The sequence below is a fragment of the Aegilops tauschii genome, chromosome 3, assembly GCF_002575655.3.
Source record: "Aegilops tauschii subsp. strangulata cultivar AL8/78 chromosome 3, Aet v6.0, whole genome shotgun sequence".
Taxonomy (NCBI): domain Eukaryota; kingdom Viridiplantae; phylum Streptophyta; class Magnoliopsida; order Poales; family Poaceae; genus Aegilops; species Aegilops tauschii.
The window spans coordinates 359632639-359655121 of NC_053037.3; positions in this window are offsets into that span (position 1 = coordinate 359632639).

A 22483-nucleotide genomic window follows, 5' to 3' on the forward strand; every position below is an offset into this window, starting at 1 on the left:
CGTGCGTGCACCTCTTCTCTTCGTGCACGTCCCCCACATACGTGGGTGTGTGTGAGAGATACAAACCTAGACAAATGGCTTGTGCGTTCGTGAGTGTTTTTTGTTTTGGGGGGAGGTTGATTTCATGAATGTATTTTGTGGGAATATGTGTCGATGACATCTCACACAAAATTTTGCATGCAATGTGTGTGAAATGGAGGCCTATCCATATCATATATAGAGGCTCGGGCGATCCACGAGAAGAGAGGGAGGGGTCATAGATATCGATAGAGTCGAAGAGAGGATCAAGTGGGTGGGTGGGAGATCGATGAAGAGAGCCATCGAAATTGTGTGTGTGTGCAAGTCAAAGATATAGGGCGACTGACCTAGCTACCGGAACGTCAGAGGGCACAGGTCAAGTTTGTGTGTGGCAGGGACACATGACTAGAGCGCTCGATGTATCGGTGTGTGTGTGTGGGAGGGGGTGGGGGAGGGCTAGGCAGAGGCCTAACTATAGAGGTAGAATGACTCGTATATGTGTTGAGAAGGAGAGACCCAGCTATGTCTTGAGGGAGAACGGACAACATCCATACATAACTGAAGGACGGGAAATAGGATGGGACAGAGAGAGAGAGAGAGGGAGGGAGAGGGGTAGAGTGCTGGATGGGTGATGGAGGTCTTCTCGAAGATGGTGGGAGAGGCCTACTAGACAAACTGAGGGTGGAACTGCAATATTATCAATAAGAGTGGGGATGTGTTTCTGTGTGTGCCTGTGCGTGATAGATCTGTCGGGACACATCCATGGATGATGAAGGGGAACCATGTGTTTGGTAAGCAAACCTAACTAGATCGGTAGATCAATTGTTGTTTGTCGGAGGAAGGGAGAGACATAACTAATGAGATAGATCGATCGGCGCGTGGGGAAAAACGAGTTATAAGGACCTAGCTAGCTATATGTATAGCGGGAGATCGGTCGGAGTACGTCCATTTGTTAGAGGCAAATAAGGCCCGGCGAGACGGATAGACAGAGAGAAAGGATCTGGGAGGTGGTGCGAGAGGCCCAGCTACTAGCTAGATAGGGGGAGGAGTGTGCGGTTGTGAGATCGATGAAAAGAGGGGCGAGAGTTTACACGTGTGTGGGACCGTATGAGAGACACGAGGCAAGGACACATAAAGGAGGAGATTGAAGGTGCGTGTGTATGTTGTAGGCAAACATCACTGGAGAGGTTTATCGATCGGTGTGTGTCGGAAAGGAGTTGTGGAGACTGTGGGAGAACGACCTAAAGAAAAAAATGAATGTGCGTGATGGATATAATGCTGAGGGAGGGGGAGGGCGAGGAGGGCGTGTGCATGCACGAGAGAAAGTTAGTGGTAGCTACAAAGGTTAGAGGATTGCGTGGGTGTAAGAGACTAACAAAGATCATAATTTGATATGAAAGTGGATTCATATATTTGAATAGGAGATCATAGTGTCTTAAACATATGCATGCATGAATATAGCGGTGATACGCGTGTTGTGGTTTTGCACATGTTATACCATAATGTGATAATGCATGGCGTTTGCAACTCACAGCTAAATGTCGATCAATCTAAACCATACTATACATCGAACAATCTCACATTTTAATTGAATTTGTGATAATGTGTGGCGTTTGTAGCTTACAACTAAATATCTAACAATCTAAACGATACTATATATCGAACATTCTCACATTTTATTTGAATTTGTGGTAATGTGTGGTGTTTGCAACTCACATCTAAATACTTGTAGGCGTAGGGGGTGGGGCACCATACATAATGTGATAAACACATTATACATATGAGACATAGTTTAGTTTGTGAAGATCTAGCTAGAGCTTGAAATGTACTATGATTTGAAATCAACATAAAGTGGATTCAAAAAATCGAGTTCGAGTTCATATAGTAGACATAGTTCATATGTAACTCGAGACTAATCATGTGGTGTGCTGTGAAGATAATACACAAACGATGGTTTAACTTGACAATAATGACGATTGTAGATCTTATTAAAACAGATAAACAAATTCAAATGCTTTGACTTCACAACAATCATTATTGTAGATCTTATCCAAATAGAGAAACGAATTCAAATTTAGTTCATATTGAAGTGGTGGTATATACGTTTGGAATGCACTAAAACTTTCATTTGAGTACTAGGTTGCATGCATTATACACGTAGCGAAATATTTTAATTGAACATACATGAACTCAAAGTTTTGAATGACATTTGTAGTGCGAATTGATTTGGTACAGTACATGTTAGGCTTGTCCGGAAATTCCAACCCGTGCCTTGTTAGCCCGAAATATTTAAGATATATCTTTGTCTCGTTGTGCTCCGACAACTCCCTCCATCTCAACCCGCGCCTTGCTATTCCAAAATTACAACACGCGCGAAAACACCCACCTCCTGTGAAATCCCGACACGCGAAATGCCCGTGATACCCCTGAACCGAAAGAACCGCCTCAAATCGGTGGGGGTACTTTCGTAACTTACCCCACATTTCGGACAAGCGCGTCCCTAAGCCATGGTTCCCCACTCCCATCCCATCCTCCCACCCATTCGTACACCGAGGCCGGGAAAATCCGCGAAGCCCCACACCCTCCTCCGTCCGCCACCCAGCCGGAGCCTCTTCCCCGTCGATGTCGTCTATAGCAACACCTCGACGTCCCTCATCCACCGTACCGGATGAGGATCTGTCGTCGATCTGGTCGTCCCGCCGGTTCAGCCACCCCGTCCTCCACCTCCAAGGAGCTGCCCCGACGTTCCCCTCGTCTTTCGCGCCACCTCCATTCCCACACCGCCGTCTTCACCTGCACCACCGGAAGAGCATCAGCTTCACCGTTTCCTCGGATGAAGCTACAGCCTAATCGGCGCCACCAAAGAGGTTGTACACTAATCGCCGCATTTTCTTCTTGATTCGATCTCACGGTGCTGCCGGCGCTCGGTCCCGAGCCGACACGGCGCGGCTCCATCCACGGCGGCGTCGCCGGCCACTTCCTCCACGCGTCGCTCCCTCGGCAGCGACGTCCACATCAGTAGGACCTGCTGCTGCTTTAGCTCTCGCTCGCCCTACTGCTCTGCTCTTGCTCTCGGTCCCCTGCCTGGTCTGCTCTTGCTCTTGCTCGCGCTCGCGTTGCTGCTCTCGCTCTTGCTCTTGCTTGTGATGCTGCTCCGATTTACCTACACTTCAGTCGATTGAATCGACTTTTGGGTCAGTCGATTTTCAGGGGGTGGGGGGCTCGCCGGAGTTACGAAAGAACCAGCCGCAGTGAGGAGGGGGGCTCGCCGGAGAGGTACCCCACTATCTATCTTAGGGTTCAGGGTGGGGCGGTGGTCGCCGGCGGTGGTGGGGCGGTGGCGTGGGGATCGCCGGAGAAAAAGCTCGGGACGGGGGGCCTAGAGGGATGGCCGGGGCGGCGGCGGACCGGCGATGGGGAGTGTTTTCGGGGCGGGCGGGGCGGCACACCGCCGGCCGCGGGCGGCGGGGGGCGGCTGTTTGGCCGGTGGTGGCTGGCAGCTCAGGGGGGTGGAGGTTGAAGATGAACTGCAGGCCCTTGATTTCGTATCCAACGGCTGCAAAATCGACTGACCGGAGATGAAAAAGTCAGTCGACTGACGTGTAGCCTCACCTCTAGTGCGTTCAGTTTCGACAGCAAAATTCAGTTTCGACAGCAAAATTCAGTTTTGACAGTTAAGTTCAGTTTCGACAGTTAAATTCAGTTTCGACAGTTAAGTTCAGAGATGAGCGGCTGATGTATACATCTAGCACTTTGTGGTTATGTATTTTACGTCATCTATTGGAGATGCTAATAGAATTCCACTCAGGTTAACGTTGTCTCTCTTGTCCTGCTTCAGCCTCGGTGTCGTACAACTCACCGGAGCTGCTCCAACGACGAAACCCTCCATCACAGCGGAGCAGTACCTCGGGCTCCATCTCCAGACGCCTAAGATCTTCTTCCCCTCCTCCGACAGCCAAGTCAGCCGGAGCATCCTCACCGGCCAACCCAATCATGCTGAGATCGACATGGCTTCGCCAAAGAGGTTGTACACTTCTTGTGGTTTGACTTAATCTCACCATGCTTCTTTGCATCCTGTGATCTTCCAATTCTTGTGAACCAAACACCTAAATTGGCAGAAATCTTGTGTTTTTAAATTCTCTGTTTTGCACGTGCATTCCTATCCTATTCCTGTCTATTTCCTATCCCTGCATTTTTAGAATCCTCAAATTCAAACAAGCCCTTACACAATTACTTCTCTTACAGATATGTGTCAAAGAAAACCTTGTGTAGTTTGTCCTGCTCCTGCGGTGTTGTGTTCCACCCCAGCTCAACTGCTCCAACGACGGAAGGGTTCACCACAGCAGGGATCCGCTCTCCAGACTGTCTTTCGCCGCCTCAGATCTTCTTCCCCGCCGCCGGCAGCCACGACAACTGCATTACCATCATCAACTGAGCAGATGACCTTGAGGACTACACGGGTCCGCAAGAGAGGTCACACTCTTCCGTGTCTGCTTACGTTATGCATCGCTTAATATGATGACATGCTACTTTATCATCGTGTTCACATATTAGAGTCCGACTCAGGTCCAAACTTATGCTGAAACTTGAGTTTTTAAATGGCTGTGGGGTACATATTGGGGCAGCAATCAGTACTATCTGTCTACTATCTGGTTAATCTCGGTGTCTACTATGAGTTTCATGTTGGGTGCAGGCAAACATTAAAGGAGCCATTATCTGTATTTTTTAACTAAAGCTATTATCTGCCTGCTATCATTTGTTTTGGGTCTATCCACAGTTTGCTACCATCACTCTGGATTTGTGCATGCACTCCTTACATAATCTCACTATGTTTTATTCCTATGCATGTCAGTTATTGTACACAATGGAACTGAACATGTAGAGCAAAAGAGACGAGCCTTGCGTGGCAATAAAATTTCATGCAGACGTCGCTCCATGGTGGGCGCAAAGGCAGCCCCCCTCCACCCAACTCGGATCGTAATCAAGAGGAAGATAATTGTTCTGAGGGGGATTCAGAAGCAGAAGACCACTCCTATTTACCCCATGAGGTCTTCGCTCTAACTTGGCATGCTGATGTTGGTAATAGCATGCATATGCTGCCTTGCATTGCTTACTGTATACATTAAAGATGTCATCTGCTTAGTTTAGACATGCTTTGTGTCAATGCCATCTGTTTAGTTTCTTTATCGTATATTTGAATCATGCAATGCCATCTTGTTTAGCCAGGCATCATATATGTGAATTTTGCAATGCCACCCTGGTTAGCCAGTCATCTTATATGTGAATTATATCATGACATCATTTTTTTTATTACGTGTTAAATTTGTCAACAATTTTAGTACATTCAATTACTCTTCCTGTGCATCAGCCATTCGGCACGGTCATGGAAAAATCTGGAGTGGAAACAAGGTCTTCAGAGCAGACAATGCTATCTGACGAAGCGCATGTCTTGCTGGTTACAGATAGCTCCTCAGAGGAGGATTCAGAGACAGATGACCAGTCCTATTCCCCCCCCCCCACCCGAGGTGCATGCTCTAACTTGGCAGGGTTATGATGCTCATATCGTGCGTATGGTATGTTGCATTGCTATGTCATTTGCTTAGTTTAGACATGCTTTGTCTGAATGCCACCTGTTTAGTGTCTAATTACCATATATGTGAATTATGCAATGCCATCTTGTTGCAAGACATTATCTATGTGAATTATGCAATGCTATCTTGTTGCAAGGCATTATATATGTGAATTATGCAATGCCATGTTGTTTAGCCAAGCGTCATATATGTGAATTATATCATGCCGTCCTTTTTTTGTATTTCTCATTGCTTTTGTCGACAATGTTTGTATATTCAACTGCTCTTCCTATGCATCAGCCATTTGAATTGGTGATGGAGAAATCTGGAGTGAAAACAAGGTTTTTAGAGCAGACAATGCTACCTGGTGAAGCAGATATCTTACTGGTTACAGATAGCTCTTCAGAGGAGGATTCAGAGGCAGATGACCAGTCCTATTATCCCCCTGAGGTGTATGCTCAAACTTGGCAGGGTTATATTACTCATATCATGCATGTGTTGTATTGCAATGCTTAGTTTTTACATCATATACACGATATTGAATGCCATCTCCTTAGTTGACACATCATATATGCGATTGTCGTCTGCTCACTTCCTTAGTACATAAATCATATATTTGAATTATATCATGCCATGATGTTTACATAGACAGCATGTATCTGAATTATGGCATGCCAACCCATTTTCTAAAGACATAATATAGTTATATCATCTGATCCTGTTCACATAGTCATCATATTTTGAATTATGTCATTCTATCCATGAATTATATCATGCCACCATGTTTCCATCGATGGCATGTTTGTGATTTATGGCATGCCAACCACTTTAATAGACACATCATATAGTAATATCATGTCATCCTGTTTACATAGTCATCATATTTTGAAGTATGTCATTCTATCCTGTTTAGTTAGCCATCATACATCTGAAATTGTGTAATGCTATCCTGTTTAATTAGCCATCATATATGTGAAATTATGTCCTGCTATTCTGTTTGGTTAGACAACATAAATGTGAATTATTTCATGCCTTGTTTTCTTCCCTACTATCCATTGCACCTGTCTATCTTACAATGTCTGTACATTCAATTACTTTTCTTGTTTATCAGCCATTTCAATTGGAGGGGGTGATGGTAGTATCTGTGGGAGTAAAAACACGGTCTTCAGAAAAGACCGTGCTACCTGTCGATGGAGATAGAACCACGGTTGTACTTGCCCAAGAACCAGCCCCACCACACATAACCCAGACTCACGCAGATTGTACCCCTACCTAGTTGGACAGAGAACCAGCTACACCCCTTCTAACCCCAACCCCAGCAGATAGTAACCCATTTCCCGTTGACACAGCACCGTCTCCACCACAGAGCACCCAAACACGAGCAGTTAGTAAGGCAAATGCAGTGCCCAAAGCACGAGGACCACCACTCTGAACCCCAAGTCAACGCTTAAAGCAGAAGAAGAATGTTCTCAGGTCAGGTTCCGTAGCTATGGTTCATACTACTTTGCTCTTGCATCACTATATTTACTCATACCAACTAATTTCAAATTTGAAGGATGCAATTGAAACTCCAATGGCGCAACATGTATGTTTTAAACCTGTTTCTTTAACGTGTTTGCTATTGTAATTTGCTCTATGTTGATTTCAGTTTCAATTGAATAAACAGTGATATTCTCATGCCATGCACCTTACAAGTGTTGTTATTGCTGTGTAGTTTCTCACACTTATATTCTGTCTAAGCTGTTTTGTCTTAAATAGATATGATTCGAACTGTATCTATCCTGATTTGGCAACATAAACTAGAATGATATAGACCATACAGTGACCATACTACATAGATATATGTTCGTTTCATGCTGTTATCCTGTCCACCTTACTACTGAACTGGTTTACCAAAATGAGTTTCATATACTACATTGTAAACCTGTGATGTGTTTGTTTTTTCTATTTTAGAATGCGGATAAAATATTGGAGAAGAGTACCCCGTTATGCAATGGTACAGGAAGTAATGCAGATAAGGTTCAAGATAGTGAGACATCCCTGTTGGTCTCCAAGAAAGCTGATAAAAACTATATTGAAGACATTGAGACAACCCCAAAGTCCTGTCTTGATGTAGTGTTCGAGTTACTGGCTACTACTGCTGGCACCAGCTCTTCGAACTCGCTGCCTGAATCAGTTCGGCTTCTTGAGTCTCAACTTCAAGTTGAAAGACGTCGATCAGATGTTATGCGACAGGAAGCCGAAGGACTGAGGAAGTCCCTGCAGAATTTAGATGCATACTTTCTGGTGCAACAGCAACTGCTGGAGGATTTAAGCGCCAAACAAGAGAAAGTTAATAAGCTTGCTAAGCATCTTGCCAGCATTATGGGTACCCAGGATATTGTTTCTTGAGCTCTTCTGAAGTGGTTTCAGTTCCGGACTTGTTTTGCTGCGGCGTTTATATGCTGCTTTGTTTCCCTATATTTGCACTGGTGGCGAACTTTGATGCCCAGTGGATGTAATATGTGTAATAGCCGTGATAGCCTAGCGTAAGTTGCTTGCCTATTTATTTCCTTATTGTCTTGTTTATTTGTTTTCTTGTAGTCAGTGCAGTTCTTTTTCCGTGGTTTGCTAGTGGCCGCAATAGCCTATTTTTTAAAACTAGGCCACATTAACCATGGGCTACATATTTACTGTAGTTAACATGGGCCTTCTACGGGCCGTATCATCAATGGGCCTTCTAAGGGTCGTAGAAACAATGGGCCTTCTACAGGGCGTAGAAACAATGGGCCTTATACGGGCCGTAGACACAATGGGCCTTCTACGGGCCGTATCATCAATGGGCCGTCTACGGGCCGTATGATCGGTTGGCCAAACATGGGCCAAAAATGGGCTAGAGTTGAAATCGTCCGTTCATGGGCCGACCAAAACGGGTCGTCGTTAATCGGTCATATTTGATGACGCTATGAAAACGGCCCAACGTATTAATGGGCCACAAACGGGCCGACTGTAACCACGGGCTGAATTTGGCCCACAAGCAGAAAATGATAGTAACGGGCCGATAGTAAACGAATGTTGGAAATGAGCCCAAGAATAAATGGGCCCTGAGAAGGCCGAAAGATAACATGGGCTGGAAACGGCCCAACGGAATAATGGGCCGTTAATGGGTATAAAGTGATACACTGTTCATTACGGACCAATTTTACCACGGGCCGTTAATGGGCCGAGGGTTACTAAGGGCCTCATATGGGCCGAAAGACGTCATGGGCCATACATGGGCCAGAAGTTAAAACGGGCTGGAATTATATTGGATGGCCCAAATGACTCTACTGGGCCTAATTCGGATAGGCCGTAAACGGGCCCTGGGTTAGCGGGATGTAAATGGGCTATATGCGAACAGGCCGTTAACTGGCTTGCCGTGGGCCGGCCCGCCACCTTTTGACCAAGTCAAACGGGCCGGCCTTTTCACAGGAATGGGCCTCTGTTGGGCCGTGCCACGTGTCGACGTATCATAGGCGCTGTGGGTCCAATGAGTGGATGACATCTGTCCCAACGGCGAGCCGACACGTGTTCCCTCCAGCCAATGATGATTTTAAACATGGAAAATCCCCATTGGTCGGGGCTGCTAACAGGTTATTGGATCCAAAACCGGACCCGATAGCTTAACGGCGTTCCGTTACGGTGGATGCCACGTGTCGGTCACCCTTGACGAAAGCACTTCTGCGACGCGCGATTTATCGTCATGGAAGTGGAAACTTCCGTGATGATAATTTTGGTAATGTCATGGAACACTTCTACGACAGCACAGGTATGACTATCTTGATTCTGTCATAAATTTGTCATGGATGTACATGCATGACAGAAAACGTGACCTACTGTGACAAACACGTATCATCACGGAAGTGTATTTTTTTGTAGTGAAGTCTGTTGCTCGCTCCATTGTTCCGGAGAGCGGGGTCTTAGTCATCTTGCCCATGAGGCATGGTTCGCAAGCATCAACTTGATTCATAATCAAGTGATTCCAAAAGCCCATCAGCATGGATTTTCTTCATGCGCTTTACACCAATATGACCTAAACGGCAGTGCCACAAATAAGTTGCACTATCATTATTAACTTTGCATCTTTTGGCTTCAAAATTATGAATATGTGTATCACTACGATCCAGATTCAATAAGCCATTCACCTTGGGTGTATGACCATAGAAGGTTTTATTCATGTAAACAGAACAACAATTATTCTCTAACTTAAATGAATAACCGTATTGCAATAAACATGATCAAATCATATTCATGCTCAACGCAAACACCAAATAACACTTATTTAGGTTCAACACTAATCCCAAAAGTATAGGGAGTGTGCGATGATGATCATATCAATCTTGGAACTACTTCCAACACACATCGTCACCTCGCCCTTAACTAGTTTCTGTTCATTCTGCAACTCCCGTTTCGAGTTACTACTCTTAGTAACTGAACCAGTATCAAATGCCGAGGGGTTGTTATAAACACTAGTAAAGTACACATCAATAACATGTATATCCAATATACCTTTGTTCACTTTGCCATCCTTCTTATCCGCCAAGTATCTAGGGCAGTTCCACTTCCAGTGACCATTTCCTTTGTAGTAGAAGCACTTAGTTTCAGGATTGGGTCTAGCTTTGGGCTTCTTCACGGGAGCAGCAACTTGCTTGCCGTTCTTTTTGCAGTTCCCCTTCTTCCCTTTGCCCTTTCCTTGAAACTAGTGGTCTTGTCAACCATCAACACTTGATGCTTTTCTTGATCTCTACCTTCGTCGATTTCAGCATCACGAAGAGCTTGGGAATCATTTCCGTTATCCTTGCATATTATAGTTCATCATGAAGTTCTAGTAACTTGGTGATAGTGACTAGAGAACTCTGTCAATCACTATCTTATCTGGAAGATTAATTCCCACTTGATTCAAGTGATTGTAGTACTCAGACATTCTGAGCACATGCTCAATAGCTGAGCTATTCTCCTCCATCTTGTAGGCAAAGTAATTGTCAAAGGTCTCATACCTTTCGACATGGGCATGAGTCTGAAATACTAATTTCAACTCTTGGAACATCTCATATGCTCCGTGGCGTTTCAAAAACGTCTTTGAAGCCCCGATTCTAAGCCGTAAAGCATGGTGCACTAAACTATCAAGTAGTCATCATATCGAGCATGCCAAACGTTCATAACGTCTGCATTTGCTCCTGCAATCGGTCTGTCACCTAGCGGTGCATCAAGGACATAATTCTTCTATGCAGCAATGAGGATAATCCTCAGATCACGGATCCAATCTACATCATTGCTACTAACATCACTTAGTTTTCTCTAGGAACATATCAAAATAAAACAGGGGAGCTAAACGCGAGCTATTGATCTACAACAAAGATATGCTAATACTACCAGGACTAAGTTCATGATAAATTAAAGTTCAATTAATCAAATTACTTAAGAACTCCCACTTAGATAGACATCCCTCTAATCATCTAAGTGATCACGTGATCCATATCAACTAAACCATGTCCGATCATCACGTGAGATGGAGTAGTTTTCAATGGTGAACATCACTATGTTGATCATATCTACTATATGATTCACGCTCGACCTTTCGGTCTCAGTGTTCCGAGGCCATATCTACATATGCTAGGCTCGTCAAGTTTAACCCGAGTATTCTGCATGTGCAAAACTGGCTTGCACCCGTTGTATATGAACGTAGAGCTTATCACACCCGATCATCACGTGGTGTCTCGGCACGATGAACTTTAGCAACGGTGCATACTCAGGGAGAACACTTGTACCTTGAAATTTAGTGAGAGATCATCTTATAATGCTACCGTCAATCAAAGCAGAATAAGATGCATAAAATATAAACATCACATGCAATCAATATAAGTGATATGATATGGGCATCATCATCTTGTGCCTTTGAGCTCCATCTCCAAAGCACCGTCATGATCCCCATTGTCACCGGCGCAACACCTTGATCTCCATCATAGCATCGTTGTCGTCTCGCCAACTATTGCTTCTATGACTATCGCTACTGCTTAGTGATAAAGTAAAGCAATTACATGGCGACTGCATTTCATACAATAAAGCAACAACCATATGGCTCCTGCCAGTTGCCGATAACTCGGTTACAAAAACATGATCATCTCATACAATAAAAGTTAGCACAATGACCATCGATGAACTGATCGGATTAACCAACCAAAGTTGGCCTCGGTATGAGATGAAAACCTCATGTACGGTTTTGGAACGGAGATTTTTTGAATGACATCCAGCACGGGTCCAATAATTTGATCCACCTGTTTAGCTAAGAAAGAATAGATACAGAGGTGGATAATAGATCGATATGAAGATCATGAGCTGCCCCATAATGAAATCGCCAGTAGTCGCGAATATCTCCTTCTTCCCTAATCCAAGATTGGATGTTTGGGGTACTATAAGTGATCAAGGGGTGGTAACTCATATTACTACTAGCGATTCCTGCTTCATGCAGGCGAGTTGCAGCCTGCAATCCGAACTGAGGACGGGTTTTTGGAGTTAGCTCACCCTCGCGAGATCCTAGATTCATGGAGATATAGAACAGCATATAAGTTATCATGCTTCCATATCACATCACAGCATGCCCTGCAAAAACAAGTTAGACGTCCTCTACTTTGTTGTTGCAAGTTTTACGTGGCAAGAACCGTTCTTACCTACGCATCAAAACCACAACGATATTTCATCAAGTTAGTGATGTTTTAACCTTCACAAGGACCGGGCATAGCCACACTCGATTCAACTAAAGTTGGAGAAACTGACACCCGCCAGCCACCTGTGTGCGAAGCACGTCGGTAGAACCAGTCTCGCGTAAGCGTACGCGTAATGTCGGTCCGGGCCGCTTCAACCAACAATACCGCCGAATCAAAGTATGAGATGTTGGTAAGCAGTATGACTTGTATCGCCCACAACTCACTTGTGTTCTACTTCGTGCATATAACATCTACACATAAACCTGGCTCGGATGCCACTGTTGGGGAACGTAGTAATTTAAAAAAAAATCCTACGCACACGCAAGATCATGGTGATGCATAGCAACGAGAAGGAAGAGTGTCGTCCACGTACCCTCGTAGACCGTAAGCGGAAGCATTATGACAACGCGGTTGATGTAGTCGTACGTCTTCACGATCCGACCGATCCAAGTACCGAACGCACGGCACCTCCGAGTTCAGCACACGTTCAGCTCGGTGATGTCCCACGCACTCACGATCTAGCAGAGCTTCACGGGAGAGTTCCGTCAGCACGACGGCATGATGACGGTGATGATGATGCTACCGATGCAGGGCTTCGCCTAAGCACCGCTACGATATGGCCGATGTGGATTATGGTGGAGGGGGGCACCGCACACGGCTAAAAGATCAACTGGTCAACTTGTGTGTCTATGGGGTGCCCCCCTCCCCCGTATATAAAGGAGTGGAGGAGGGGGAGAGGCCGGCCCTCCTAGGCGCGCCCCAAGGGGAGTCCTACTCCCACCGGGAGTAGGACTCCAACCCTTCCAAGAGTAGGAGTAGGAGAGAGAGAAGGAGGAGAGAGGGGGAAGGAAAGGGGGGCGCCACCCCCTGCTCCTTGTCCAATTCGGACTAGAGGGGGAGGGGGCGCGCGGCCTGCCCTAGCCGCCCCTCCTCTTCTCCACTAAGGCCCAATAGGCCCATTACACTCCCCCGGGCTCCGAAAAATACCTGAATCACTCGGAACCTTTGCGATGTCCGAATATAGCCTTGCAATATATCGATCTTTACATCTCGACCATTTCGAGACTCCTTGTCATGTCCCTGATCTCATCCGGGACTCCAAACAAACTTCGGTCATCAAATCACATAACTCATAATACAAATCGTCATAGAACGTTAAGCATGCGGACCCTACGGGTTTGAGAACTATGTAGACATGACTGAGACTCATCTCCGGTCAATAACCAATAGCGGAACCTGGATGCTCATATTGGTTCCTACATATTCTACGAAGATCTTTATCGGTCAAACCGCATAACAACATACGTTGTTCCCTTTGTCATCGGTATGTTACTTGCCCGAGATTCGATCGTCGGTATCTCAATACCTAGTTCAATCTCGTTATCGGCAAGTCTCTTTACTCGTTCCGTAATGCATCATCCTGCAACTAACTCATTAGTCACATTGCTTGCAAGGCTTATAGTGATGTGCATTATCGAGAGGGCCCAGAGATACCTCTCTGACAATCGGAGTGACAAATCCTAATCTTGATCTATGCCAACTTAACAAGTACCATCGGAGACACCTGTAGAGCACCTTTATAATCACCCAGTTACGTTGTGACGTTTGATAGCACACAAAGTGTTCCTCCAGTATCCGGGAGTTGCATAATCTCATAGTCATAGGAACATGTATAAGTCATGAAGAAAGCAATAGCAATATACTAAATGATCAAGTGCTAATATAACGGAATGGGTCAAGTCAATCACATCATTCTCTAATGATGTGATCCCGTTAATCAAATGACAACTCATGTCTATGGCTAGGAAACTTAACCATCTTTGATTCAACGAGCTAGTCAAGTAGAGGCATACTAGTGACACTCTGTTTGTCTATGTATCCACACATGTACTAAGTTTCCGGTTTAATACAATTCTAGCATGAATAATAAACATTTATCATGAAATAAGGAAATAAATAATAACTTTATTATTGCCTCTAGGGCATATTTCCTTCAATATGGACCCAATCTAAGGCAACGAATCTGAGTAGCATTAAAAAAACCCCAATCTGTGAGCACTAAAAACAAATCTAATAAGCATCATAGCATTAAAAACCCCAATCTGTTCACAACATCTAGCATTTTTGCAACGAACTTATCCAAATCTAAAAACAAATCTAAAAACCCCAATCATTGCAGCACCTAAAATCATAGTTCACAACATCTAGCATTTTTGCAACGAATTTATCCAACAAACCATAGTCCAAAAACCCCCATCCCCCCAACCCATCCAAAGAAACCCGGCCCATCTGTCAAACCAACTACTCTAACCATCTGAACTACCGTATGAATCACAATCTAAGCATTGCAACTAGGGAGCAACTAACTCTACAAGCTAAGCAAGTGCAAATACCTACTCCTCCACGGCAGGCGGCGCAACGGGGGCATCGGGATGGACTGCGCCGCTCGACGCCATCACCTTATGCAGCGATGAGGCGGAGCCCGCCACATCCGCAGCGGTTGCGAGTTTCCCCGCTCCGCCGTGGATGCCGCCGACATCCGTGGTCACCGCGCCCTGACCCTGCAGCTCCACCACATCTCGGCCGTTGCGCCGGCGTCGCCACGAGCGTCGGCCATCTGAAAGATGTGGGCGATGAAGGTGAGGAAGAGGATGCAGTGGGGGAGAGTGAGATGATGCGATTGAGGCAGTGGAGGAGAGCGAGACGACGCCGGTGGGGGAGAGGAAGACGATGCGGCAGGGAGGGGATTTGGGGGAAAATGGTAGGGGCGATGGAGGTGGTTGCCCTCTTTATATGATGGGACGTTTCAGGCATGTCCATGGACACGTGCTACCCCACGACCGCGGTCTTGCATGCGCCCACATATACGCGGCCCCACTCATCAGCTAACGGTCAAAGGCATTGACACGATGGCAACGTCCGTTATAACCTGTTCTGAGGGTTTCGGGCAAGGGAGTGGGGAAAAGTGAGCAAAAGTTAACAGAGTGGGGATGAATGAGTAGAGCTAAGGAACCCGGGGCATAGAAATAAAAATCCCTTTACTTTATGTTATCAAATAATAAATTCCTTGGAAAGTGTTGGTATGGAAGGCACCCGTGGATACGGCTAGCCATGGAAAAGTGAAAGTATGGTGGAAAAAGGAATAAACTTTATTTTCTATTTGGGAACCGCCTTTGGCATATCTAGCATGGAAAGTGTTCGTAGCTCTACGTAGTTTTCGTTGGTGGGATGGATACACCTCCCAAAATGTTTTTATCTCTAATTTTTTGCTTTGAGCTCTGGCACCTCTACAAATCCCTACTTCCCTCTGCTAAGGTCCTTTCTTTTACTTTATGCAATTTTTATTTTGAATTTGAGTCTCCATCCTCTCTTACAAAAGCACCAACTAGGATGCAATATGATCGGGCTCAAGTATTGGGTGTAGTTAATATTCGAGTGTGTTTCATGAATAGATCAATGTTTGAGCATGATGGGCTAGGGATAACTTGTTTTAGCATTGATATTTTGAAAGACATGGTTGCTTGTTGATATGCTTGAGTATCTAAATTATTATGTCAAAACTAGACTATTGCTTTGAATCACATAAAAGTCCAAATGTCCATGCTATAAAGAAAAGAATATGATATGACTTGATGAACAACACTCCACATCAAAAATTCTGTTTTTATCACTTACCTACTCGAGGACGAGTAGGAGTTAAGCTTGGGGATGCTGATACGTCTCCAACGTATCTATAATTTTTTATTGTTCCATGCTGTTTTATTATCAATCTTGGATGTCTTATAATCATTTTATAGTCATTTTATATCATTTTTGGTACTAACCTATTGACATAGTGCCAAGTGCCAGTTGCTGTTTTTCCCATGTTTTTTACAACGCAGGAAATCAATATCAGACGAAGTCCAAAAGCCACGAAACTCCAAGATGATTTTTTATGGGCCAGAAGGAAGGCAATGGGCCCTGGTTGCACCTGGGGGGTGCCCCAAGGGGGGCACAACCCACCAGGGCACGCCAGGAGGCCCATGCGCACCCTGGTGGGTTGTGCCCACCTCGGGTGCCCCCGGGACCGCCTCTTTGCTCTATAAATACCCCCAAAATCCCAGAACCCTAGAAGCGTCGACGAAATATTCATCCAGCCGCCACAGAGTCCAGAACCACCAGATCCAATCTAGACACCATCACGGAGGGGTTCACCACTTCCATTGGTGCCTCTCCGATGATGCGTGAGTAGTTCTTTGTAGACCTTCGGGTCCGTAGTTAGTAGCTAGATGGCTTCCTCTCTCTCTCTTTTGATTCTCAATACAATGGTCTCTTGGAGATCCATATGATGTAACTCTTTTTGTGGTGTGTTTGTTGGGATCTGATGAACTTCAAGTTTATGATCAGTTATATCTTTTTATATCCATGAAAGTTATTTGAGTTTCTTTGATCTCTTATAGCCTCGTATTTCTACTCCGATATTTCGGTTTTGTTTGGCCAACTTGATCTATTTATCTTGCAATGGGAAGAGGTGTCTGGTAGTGGGTTCGATCTTACGGTGCTTGATCCCAGTGACAGAAAGGGAACCGACACGTATGTATCGTTGCTACTAAGGATAAAAATACGAGATCTATATGTACCGCCATAGATGAACGGATCTTGTCTACATCATGTCATCGTTCTTATTGCATTACTCCATTTTTCCATGAACTTAATACACTAGATGCATGCTGGATAGCGGTCGATGTGTCGAGTAATAGTAGTAGATGCAGGCAGGAGTCGGTCTACTAATCTTGGACGTGATCCCTATGTAATGATGATTGCCTGGATATCGTCATAATTATTTGAAATTCTATCAATTTCCCAACAGTAATTTGTTTACCCACCGTTTGCTATTTTTCTCGAGAGAAGCCACTAGTGAAACCTACGGCCCCCGGGTCTTCGTCCTCATATATTTGCTTTGCGATCTATTTTATTTGCCCTTTTTATTCAGATCTATTAAACCAAAAATACAAAAATAGTTTGTTGCACTTTATTTTATTCGCGCTCTATTATTTCAACCTATTACAATTTTACCCCGTCAACACGCAATTTCTAGCGCCGTACACCGAAAGGGATTGACAACCCCTTTAACACGTCGGGTTGCGAGGTGTTGTTATTTTTGTGCAGGGGCTGTTTACGTTGTGTTGCTTGGTTCTCCTGTTGGTTCGATAACCTTGGTTTCATATCTGAGGGAAATACCTACCGCCGCTGTGCTGCATCATCCCTTCCTCTTTGGGGAAATACCGACGTAGCTTCAAGCGACATCACTCGGCTCTAGGGGCACGGTGGCATTGTCACCCACACCACAAACTCGTGGGTTGTGCCGTTGGCATGGGCCCGTGGGTGAAATAGTCGGGCGACCATCGTGTGCTTCTCTCCGCAGGCTCGTCCTCCATAGTGCCCGCGGCCACCCTCATGGGAAGGACCCTGTGCATGGACAATGGGGCCGGCATGGACTCCTGGCAGCGCACGCTCATGTCGAGAAGGGGAAGCCGTAGGCGTTGTGGTGGCCCGGCGAGGGCGGCCGTGGACCCTCTTCGACGGGAGTGGCTCTGGTTCCTTCCGCGGAGCCTTCCCTTTCTCAGCGCTGGAGAACCTCCTAATCGGCGCCATGGATGTTGTTGCAAGAGTGCGCGATGAGGAGCAAGAAGACGAGGATTTGCTAGGGGGCTCTGACCTCTCCCCCCTCTTTATAGGCGGAAGAAGACTAACCGGCGCCCCTCCATGTTCTAAGTGATGATGACCCTGTTGCATGCACTAGGCTGCTGTCAACTCAGAGCGGTTGCTGAGGCGACATGGGAAGCGGAGGCGTCTGCGTCCAGTAAAGCACCACGCGTGAAGCCTGGCCCGTAGGCGATTGGGGCCCGCAGCGCTTCGCCCTTGTCCATTGGCTTTGCCTCGAAGCTAGCTCGAGCGTGCCTTCGGCCCGGGGTCTACTAGCGGCGATCTGGGAACCAGGGTACCTAGACCTTCCTGCCTGCGGCCCATGGCGTGGCCCCCTCGACGGCCCCGTATGGCCTAGTGGCAAGACCTCCAAGACAAGACCCTCGCGAGGGCCCTGGCCTTGCGAGGCGGACGACACGAAGACCTCCGGAGGGAGCGGCCTCCCCAGGTTGCCTCCCGAGGAGCGAAGATTTCTATGCAGGTACCTAGCCCCCCGAGGCTGCAGTGACGTGAGTCATGACGACCAAGGCTAGGCGGGCGCCAACAGGCGCAGAGGAGGCAGTTTCCCATTCGGTGCTAACAGAGCAAGGACATGCGTGGGTTCCCGAGGAATCCCCTAAAGCTTTCCATTTCGGTGCTACAAGACCAAGACCACGGGCTCGGCAGGACGGATGTCATCATCGAGCCCACCGCTGCGTCACGGCCTGAAGCTTTGCAGGAGAGGACCACCTTTTGTCAGGATTAGATGTACTTCTTGTCCCCTTTCAAATTGGCCACTGTGGGATCCCTTCCCTCCTAAGTTTTGAGGGAAGAGGACCAAGGCCACTATAAATATAGGTTAGCCACCACCGTAGGAAGGGGAAATCGATTCGACACACACCACTCAAGCCCTCGCGAGGTCGCTGAAGCCACTGTACCTGTTCATCCTCAGCACCTCGTGAGGCCAATCCACCACAAAAAAGGAGTAGGGTTTTACACCGCAAGGTGGCCCGAACCTGGGTAAACTGCCGTCTTCATCTTCTTCCCCGCTCACGCGAATCTGACGAGGATAGGTTGTAGGGCGACGAGCTCGAGACTTGAGAGGTTGAGATCTTCGCATATGCCCTAGAGTTTGAACCTTCTTGGGTCTGCGGAGCCCTGAATCCGACATTTGGCGCGCCAGGTAGGGGCGTGTCAAAGTCCTTCTTTTACCCCCGCTTCGTCCCCGCTTCGTCACTCCCATGGCCGACGCACGCCGTGTTCGCGCCGAGCACTGGGCCGCTCGTGTCGCCCAGACGGCACTGTTGGGCAACGGTGCTCCTCGCCGCTCTGCCTCCACTGTGGCTAATGCTTCCACTGACCCTGCTGCTCACGAGCGGCAGGATTTGTCGCTGCCGCTCTCCGTGAGGCGCAATGGCCGCACCGCCACTCCATCACCTACTCCCGCCACGGCATCGTCTTCCCACATTCGATGTGGGCCAGCGAACGCCCAGGATGCATTGTTCATGGCGTGCGAGCTCCTGCGCTACTGCCCCGCCAATGACTGGCTTGGTCGCATCGCCGAGCTAATCAATGCCGCCGGTGAGGTCCCTGCGCCGTCCCGCTCGCCCCGTCCCCGCCATCCCAGGCGGGCGACGTGGCCCATGGCGTGCCTCCTCTGCCTTCCCTGCGCGGCGTCGACCCCGAGCCTAGGCGAGATGTGCACCCGGGTGGCCCACCGGGTGGAGCGCCGGCGCGGGATGAAGCAAGCTGCCCACTGGTGCAATGGCTGCAAGCTGATGCGCGCGCGCTCCCCGCGCCAGCACCAGGACCACGCGCTGTTGGAGCCTGCGGCACGCGGACATCAAGACCGAGCTCCGCCCGTGCGAGCTAGTCCCGTAAGCGCGGCGGGCTGTCGTGCCTTCACCCCGGAGCTGCGCCGCGTCGTTTGGCCCGATAAGTTCAAGTCATATCTGCCTCCACGGTATATGATGGCACCACTGACCCTGTGGAATTCCTCCAGCTCTACGCGCTGAGCATCAAAGTGCAAAACGGTGACGAGAAGGTCATGGCGAACTGGTTCCCCATGGCCCTCAAGGACGGCGCGCGTTCTTGGCTCCTGCACCTCCCGGAGGGGTCGATCTCCTCCTAGGACGAGCTTCGCGAGCGCTTCATCGCCAACTTCCAGGGCACTCGAGACCGTGCTCCTGTAATGGGTGACCTATAGTGGGTGATCATGGCCCTCAAGGATGGCGCGCGTTCCTGGCTCATGCACCTCCCGGAGGGGTTGATCTCCTCCTGGGACGAGCTTCGCAAGCGCTTCATCACCAACTTCCAGGGCACTCGAGACCGTGCTCCTGTAGTGGGTGACCTGCGGCGCGTAAAGGAACAGCCGAGCGAGACCCTGCACAAGTACATACAATGCTTCACCAACGTTCGCCTCAAGATCCCAAAGGCGTCAGATGAGGCCATCATCTCAGCGTTCACTGATGGCGTCCGGGACATCAAGATGAAGGAGGAGCTTGCCATCCACGAGGATATGTGCTCGGCCCTGGAGATGTTCAACTTGGCGAACAAGTGCGCAAGGGCCAAGGATGGCCGCCTCTCCCTACTTGGGCTTCCGAAGGCCGATCCCAAAGATAAGAAGGCCTTGGCTAAGGAGGCAAAGCGCCAGGGCCCCGCTGTGCTGGCAGCAGAGCCTGAGATGAAGTGTGGCCGCAACCACGATGAGCCCCCCTGGGGCAACCGCCGAGTCTGCATCTTTAACAATGTTCGCAGCCACAACACCAACGACTGCCAAGAGCTCGGGGCGCTCCATGATGGACGCATCGGCCGCCACCCCGAGTGTGGTGACTGTGGCTACGGTCGTGGAGGAGGCCGCGGTGGAGGCCGCTGGGACAACCGCGACCCTCATCAGGACTAGCGTGACCAGCCTCGTGAGGACCGCTGGCGTGATGAGCCTCGTGATGGACCCTGGCATGACCAACCTCGTGAGGCCCGTCCTCAGGGCAATGCTGGCCTCCCTCCACTGTGGACGCCAAGAAGGAATGATGACAACTGGCAGGATGATGGGGTTGGGGGCTTCCAGGAGCCTCGAGCGGTCGGCTGCATCCTGGGTGGTGCTCAGGCGCGCGCCTCACATCGCATCTTCAAGCAGTTCTCTCGCAAGGTGAACGCGGCCTTCCCGAAGCTCGAGGTCGCGCGTCCCCTCAAGTGGTCGCAGTACGCTATCACCTTCGACTCCAAGGGTCACCTCATGTGCTCAGCCGCCGGAGGCGCACCTCCCATGATCTGCGTGCCCACCATCAATAACGTCCTCGTCACCAAGACCCTCATCAACGGTGGCACAGGGCTCAATGTTCTCTCCATCGAGACGTTCGAGACGCTCCAAGTACCCTATGACCAGCTCCTACCAACCAAGCCTTTCTTAGGGGTGACTGACTGCTCCAGCGTCCCCCTGGGGCAGATATGCCTCCCAGTCACCTTCGGCAAGCGCGGCAACTACCACACCGAGGTCATCGACTTCAACGTCACCAACATTGGCCTCCCGTACAATGCCATCCTCGGGTATCCGACCCTCGCCAAGTTCATGGCGGCAACCCACCACGGCACAATGTCCTCAAGATGCCAAGGAGCGGTGGCATCATCACGGCCGCCTGCGATGAGGAAGATGCGGTGTGCTCCCTCGAGCCCTCCTACCAGGCTGTAGCTGCCGAGAAATCTAATGATGAGGGCGCCGTCCTGCCTCCTGAGGCCACCCGTAAGAAGAAGTAGCTCCTTCCCAAGAGCCGTCAAGAGCCCAAGGCGCCCGCAGGTGGTGCCTCGGGCCCCGCGCCCAGTGCTGGGGCGCCCTCCCCTCTCGCATAGGAAGGCGTGCCCGACGTCTCCCTCAGGGCGGGCTCAGGGGCTTCCATCTGGAGGGCCTCTGACCTGACCAGCGTGACGAGGGAGGTGCTCGGGAACCACTTGGAGGTGTGCTTGTTGGGGAACATAGCAATAATTCAAAATTTTCCTACGTGTCACCAAGATCAATCTAGGAGATGCTAGCAACGAGAGAGGGGGGGTGCATCTTCATACCCTTGAAGATCGCTAAGCGGAAGCGTTACAAGAACGCGGTTGATGGAGTCGTACTCGCAGCGATTCAAATCGCGGAAGATCCAATCTAGCGCCGAACGGACGGCGCCTCCGCGTTCAACACACGTACAGCCCGGGGACGTCTCCTCCTTCTTGATCCAGCAAGGGTAGAGGAGAAGTTGAGGGAGAACTCCAGCAGCACGACGACGTGGTGGCGATGGAGCTCGTGGTTCTCCGGCAGAGCTTCGCTAAGCACTATGGAGGAGGAGGAGGAGTTGGAGGAGGAGAGGGCTGCGCCAAGCCAAGGGGTGCGGCTGCCCTCTCTCTACCTCACTATATATAGGGGGAAGGGGGTGGAGGAGGCACCCTAGGGTTCCCTAGGGGAGGGGCGGCGGCCACAGGGGAAACCTTAGATGGGTTTGGGCGCTCCCACCCCTGGGAAACTTTGCCCCCCAA